Raw genomic sequence first — 6,000 nt, 5'->3', positions numbered from 1 at the left:
GGGAGACAGCGCTAAAGCAGCGCTAGATTGGCCCCTGGATGCCTGGGCACAAAAAAGAACCGAATCTAAGTGTCTCGGTCATCCGGGGCTGTGTAACAAGACACCACAGCCAGGGCGAATTGGACAACAGAGGTTTACCCTCTCACAGCCTGGAGGCGGGAAGTCCAAGGTCAAGGTGAGGGCTGGGCTGGTTCCTCTGAGGGCTGTGATGGAGGATGCGGTCCAGGCCCCTCTCCCAGCTCCTAGTGGTTTGCTGGAGGTAGGTGGGGTTCCTTGGCTTGAAGAAGCGTCCCCCCCCGCCCCGGTCTCCGCCTTCACGTTCACATGGCCTTCTCCCTGTGTCTGTGTCCAATCTCCCCGTGACTTTCTCTTATAAGAACAATTGTCCCTGGATTTAGGGTCCACTCTAAATGCGGGGTGATCGCCTCTTGAGATCGAAAACTTAATTCCCTCTGTAAAGGCCCTATTTCCAAATACGGTCACATTCTGAGGTACTGGGGGTTACGATGTCAACATATGAGTTTGCTGCGGACACAGTTCAACCCATAACATCACCCCTCCCACAGAGGAAGCAGACCAGCAGGTGTGATGCGGGGGGCGGGGGGCTGGCCGGAGGGGGATGGGGGCAGACGCCCCACGGCTTGACCTGATGGCTCAGGGAGGGTCAAGCAGCATGAAGAAGTACAGGTGCTCCATCAGGAATCCAGCCCTGGGCCCGTGCACAGCCTCTGCAGGGGTCGGACCAAGGCCCGTCCTTACGCGTAGATGTCCGTGTTCTGTCCCTCACGACCTTGGACCCCCGGGGCCCCCGCAGAGCATCAGGGTCTGGCCAGCATCCTTTGACCTGGTCAAGGGTGAAAACGATAACAGCCGATGAGCCATTGGGTGCCCGTCTCTGGAATTTGAGCAGAGAGTGTGGGGAAAACTCAACAGTTAGAAGAAAAGAACTGGAGGTACTTCAGGATGGGCGCCAGCTCTGCACGGGCTCCTGTGGCCCAGGGGCCGTGATCCCCCGGGAGGAAGTGGGGGTCACCGTGTCCCGGACTTCTCGGGTCTGTCTCCTGCCCTGCACCCCGTGATCGGAGGTCTGTCCCTGTAACCACGCCGTCCTCCCAGCTCCCTCACCACCAAAATCAGGTTTCCTGGTGGTTTGCAGAAAACATTTCGGAGATAATAAAATAAACAGGCAGAGAGGACTCGGGAAGCCTGGAGGCGGGGTGCAGGCCAGGCATCAGCCAGGGAGGATGAAAACTTCCACAGACGCGGCTCCATGTTGCCCGGAGCCAGCACAGGCAGAGAGAGGAGCCGGGGCAAGGCCGGTGCTCCCGGACCTGGGCGTGGCCTGCAGGGGAGCAGGACGTCCCACCTGCCCTGGGAGGGGACTCCTGAGAGGCTGGCAGAGCCCGGGTGAGGAGGGGCTTCACGGACGGGCCAGCAGGAACGGGCCAGCAGGGAGCTCCGAACTGGACGGATGGCGACGCCCACAGACACCCGCAGGTCTGCAGCTCCATTCTGGCCTCACGGGACCTCCTCCACCTTACAAACCTCTATGCGCTTCGGGGATGGGGGTGGGGGAGGGGAACATGGAGTCTGGAGTTACAGACGGAGACAGAGCAGACCCCCAGCCCAAAGGGTGCTGCGTCCCCACCCTGGCACCCTGTATAGAGGGGCTCAAGGAAAATGAGACGGGGGTGGAACAAGATGGAGCTACGTGCTGGCGGCCCGGGAGCGTGGGAGACTGATCGGCAGTGACCCGGAGGCCTCAGCGCGGAGATGGGCCACGTCTGGGGACGGGGTGGCTCCCCCAGCTTCTCCTACCCCGCGGGCTCCGTGAGGCGAAGGGGCGGGGAGGGGCGTGCGGCCCGGGGCGGGGTCTGAGGGAAGCCGCCGCCCAGCCCAGCGCTGTGAGTGGTCAGTTACCCAGTGTCACGCCCTCCCGCCCCACCAGCCAGGCCAGGAGGGTGGGGGGCTGTGGGCTTTGCTCAGTCATTCACATATGTTGGTTGAACCCCCATAGTCCATACCAGGCAACAAAAATGGCCCCCAGGATGCAGCAGGGCCCAGATCGGGCACAGATGCTGGCCCCAAGCCGGACGCTCTGGGGAGGCTAGGCGTGGGGGGCTCCCCTCTCCCCCGCTCCTGCCCCGGGCACAGCGGGGAGGGGTGCAGCCTCCGCTCTCCCCAGCCCCAAGCTCGGGGGTTCGGAGCCCGTCCCCATCACCCACCCCATCTGAGCGCTGGGTCGGCTGGGGTCCTTGCTCTGCCCACCTGGGGCCAAGGCTCCAAGTCCCCATGGGAGGCTGGCCCGGGTGCGGCCCCCATTCCAGTGTTCCCGAGACTCAGGAGTTCTTGGGATCGGTGTGACCCGGGCTTGGTGGTGTGAGGGGGGGCTGGGCGAGTTCAGAGGTGGGGAGGGGAGGAGAGGCAGCAAGAGAATGGGGGCCTGGAAGAGATGCAAGGGGCCCAGAGGGCGCGCAGGGCAGAGAGCCGGGAAGCCAGAGACCCACTGCCCAGGGCTAGTTTCAGCGAGGCCGGTGGTGCCGAGGGCTCAGCCTCCACCGGACCCACGCGCTGCCCAGACCCCCGCGGCCAGCGGGAGTGGAGGCACTCTGGCCAGGGCCTCAGCTCCAAAGGGGACTTAGAGTGGCACCTGGCCCAGGTGGGTGATGGGGACCGGCCCCCAGGGAGTCCCCAAGGAGAAGGGCTGCAGGACTCACTGCCCCCATGCACCTCCCTGGCCAGCTGAGCCTGTTCTTTGAGGCCAAAGGTCCCCTGGCTGCACCCATACGCTGGGATCAGCCCAGGTACAGCACCTCCGGCTGGGCATCCAGTGCCCCCAGTCCCCTGCCTGCCCCCCCACCCGCCTTCCGAGAGCCCCTGGTGTGTAATCCGGGGAGAGGGACGGACAGAGGGGAGGAGGAGCCTCGTCTCACCTGCCTGCTGAGGCCCCATCGGGCCCCCGTGCCCCCAGACTCAGACCCTCTCCACCCTCCCCTGCAGCTGTACCCCCACGGGAAGCAGCCTCTCCACTCCCACACGGCAGCCGAGCCTGGCACATCCCTCAGTGCCCCCTCCTGCAAGTCCCTTGGCCTGTCCCCGGTACTCATGCTGTCACTCCATCCAGCCTCCTCATCGCCCACTTGGGCCCCTGGAGGACCCTCCCCCCACACACATTTTGAATCCATCCTCAGAGTGGCCCCCAAAGGCATCCAAACACTGGAGAGCGTCCAGGCCCCCTCTGAGTCCTCCCTGGGGCCCCACGGCCCGAGGCCGGACATCAGCTCCTTGGGGGGCCTGCGAGACCCCAGGACGTCTGCCCGCCTCTCATCCGCTGCTGCCCTCCCACCTCCATCGGCTGGTATCGATTTTAAATGTTCTCTCCCAGTTATCTGATTATTTGGTATTGACTTGGAAACCGGAGCCGAGTCCTTCGATAAAGCAGTGAGAGTAGGCAGGGTAGACTGCTATTCGTTTTCCTTAATCTTAAGAACGGAAACCCCATTACCCCACGCCACCGCAGTTTGGATACCGAGGACCCCCTCGGGGGGCCCGCTCTCCCCCCCGGGAGCCTCTGCTCCCTAGCCTACGTCTCCATCTGCACGACCCCGCCTTGTCCACATCAGGCTGCTCAGGGGCCTTGGGCCTCCCTCCAGAGAGACCCACCAGCTCCTCAACGGGAAGCACCGGCGGTTTAAGGCTCCGACCCCACTCTCTGCTGCGTCCACCGAACGGGATCCCTGTAGCCTGGGCGATCCCGGTCCCGGTGTTGAAAGATCCCCCTTCGACCAAACTTCCCATTCTCAGTAGACCCGACCTGACCCCCACTCCGGGCCCGTCGTGACGTGGGGCCCCCTCCCCGCCCACGTGGGAGCGGGTACTGGACAGTGGATCGTGAATCCCTTTCTTTCTGGGCACCGCCCGTTTCTCCGTCGGGTCTCACCAGGGCAGCCTGGACGCAGAGTTCCTTTCCGTGGTCCTAATCGTGTAGACGTAAACAAGGCAATGGTATCAGAGCTTGTTCGGGGGAGAAAGACCCCGGGAGCCTCTTGTTGGGGGCCTGGGTGCCCAGGGGCAAGTTTAAGGGGGCCCCTGACTCCCTCAGCCTGAGGCTCCCCCACCCCCCAAGACAGACAGGGACCATCTCTGTCCTTCTCCCTGGGGCGGGGCCTCCTCCAGCTGCCCTGGGCTAAGATTACCAGTGGTCCGGAGGCTAAGCGGTAACCAGACGCCAGGCCGCCCTCAGGCCTCAGACGGTGACCAGCAGGAGCCCCCCGTGAATAGTGAATGCACGTGGCAGTGCGGCTCTGGAGGTCCCATGGCCTGTGAGGGGTCGGGGTGCGGGAACTCTGATGTCCATCCTGGGCCTTGAAGCCCCACCAGCCTCAGTGCAGCCAGGGTCACAGCCTCCAGGTCTCTTTTCCTGTCTGGGCCCAGGGCCCCTCACCCCTCCTCGTACCCAGAGCAAGACTGAAGGGGAGGCCAGTGGACCCCCGAAACGCCTGACCAGGCCCTGCACCATCACCGCAAACTGCCCAGAGGGACAGATTCCACACCTTGGGGGTCTCCTGAGACACATCTCACTGTGCCCTTCATCACCCCCCGATCCCTCCCTGCACGAACCCGAAACTATCCCTCACCCTCTGGTGGCTGGCCTGTCCTCCCTCCCTTGACCCCCAAGACACGGGGAGGCCCTCCTGGCCTGAGACCCCTTGTCCATCTCTGCCCCTCATCCTGCACAGTCAGCGCTGGCCTGGACTCCTGCAGTTACTGAGCCCTTGGCCGCCCCACTTTCCAAAACACACCTGCCAGCCCCCAGGGTCCCCTGGCCTGCCACCGCCCTCAGAAGAACCCTAGACCCCCAGCCATCCCCTCTCCCAGCTCATTCCCCCGAGGCACTCTACGGCCTGGGGTCTCTGCTCTCCCCCAGGCCAGGAGGCCCCCAGAGGGCTTGTCCTGTCCCATCACCTCAGCCGCTCCTGAGCTCCTGTCACTACTCTCAATTCTCTAGTTTATGAAGTGGGAGCTCCAGGAGGGCAGGGCCCCCCGCCCCGGGTGAGGGCAGGGCCCCCCGGTTGAGAGCCGGGCCGAGAAGGTCAGTGGAGATAACCCTACCCCACCATGCCTCTCACACCCGATGTAGCGCATTCTTTATCCCTATTTTAGACTCACGGAGCAAAAGGCTGACTATGCAGAGGACAAGGACAGACCACAGATGACAGCAAGGTCTGACCCACGTGAGAAGTCCAGGAAGACCAACCACAGCCTCTGCAGAAATCAGCCCAGAGGGTCAGGCCGTGGCCAGGGCCCCCCGCTTCCCTATTCTTGCTCCCAGCCCAGAACCGCCCAGAGAAAGCCAAATAGCCCCCAAACCCCTCCCACGGGCCGCCTGGCTGGTTAGCTACCTCCATCTCCCCCAGGGCTGACAGCCTCTGATCGGAACACAGTGAAGCTTCCCTTCTCTTTCAGCTTTACTGAGATGTAATTCACATACCATCAAATTCACTCCTTTAAAATGTACAGTTCAGGGGTTTTTATACGCTCGCAGAGCTGTGCCGCCATCAGCACTACCTAATTTCACGTTTCAACACCCCAAGGAGAGACCCCGCAGGTACACATCAGTACTTACTCCCTCCACCTCCCCAGCCCCAGGCAACCGCTAATCTGCTTTCTATGTGCGCATTGGCCTGTTCTGGACACTTCCCCCAAACGGGCATTTCCCATAAACAGAAATAGAACACGTGGCTTCTGTGACTGGTCTCTTTCACTTGGCATCATGGTTTCAGGGTCACCCACATTGTAGCCTGTGTCGGTGCTTCCTTCCTCTTCACGGTTGAATGATACTTCACGGTGCGGCTACTCCATATTTTGTGTATCTATTCAGCCGTCAGTGGTCACGTGGGTTGTTTCCACCCATTAGCTGTCGTGAACGGTGCTGGACACATTTTTGAGAGGACGTATGGTTTCGTTTCTCTTGGGAATGTACCTAAGAGGCATTGCCGG

Source organism: Physeter macrocephalus, chromosome 18 (genome assembly GCF_002837175.3).
Source record: "Physeter macrocephalus isolate SW-GA chromosome 18, ASM283717v5, whole genome shotgun sequence".
Classification (NCBI taxonomy): domain Eukaryota; kingdom Metazoa; phylum Chordata; class Mammalia; order Artiodactyla; family Physeteridae; genus Physeter; species Physeter macrocephalus.
Note: the sequence above shows the minus strand (reverse complement) of the source record.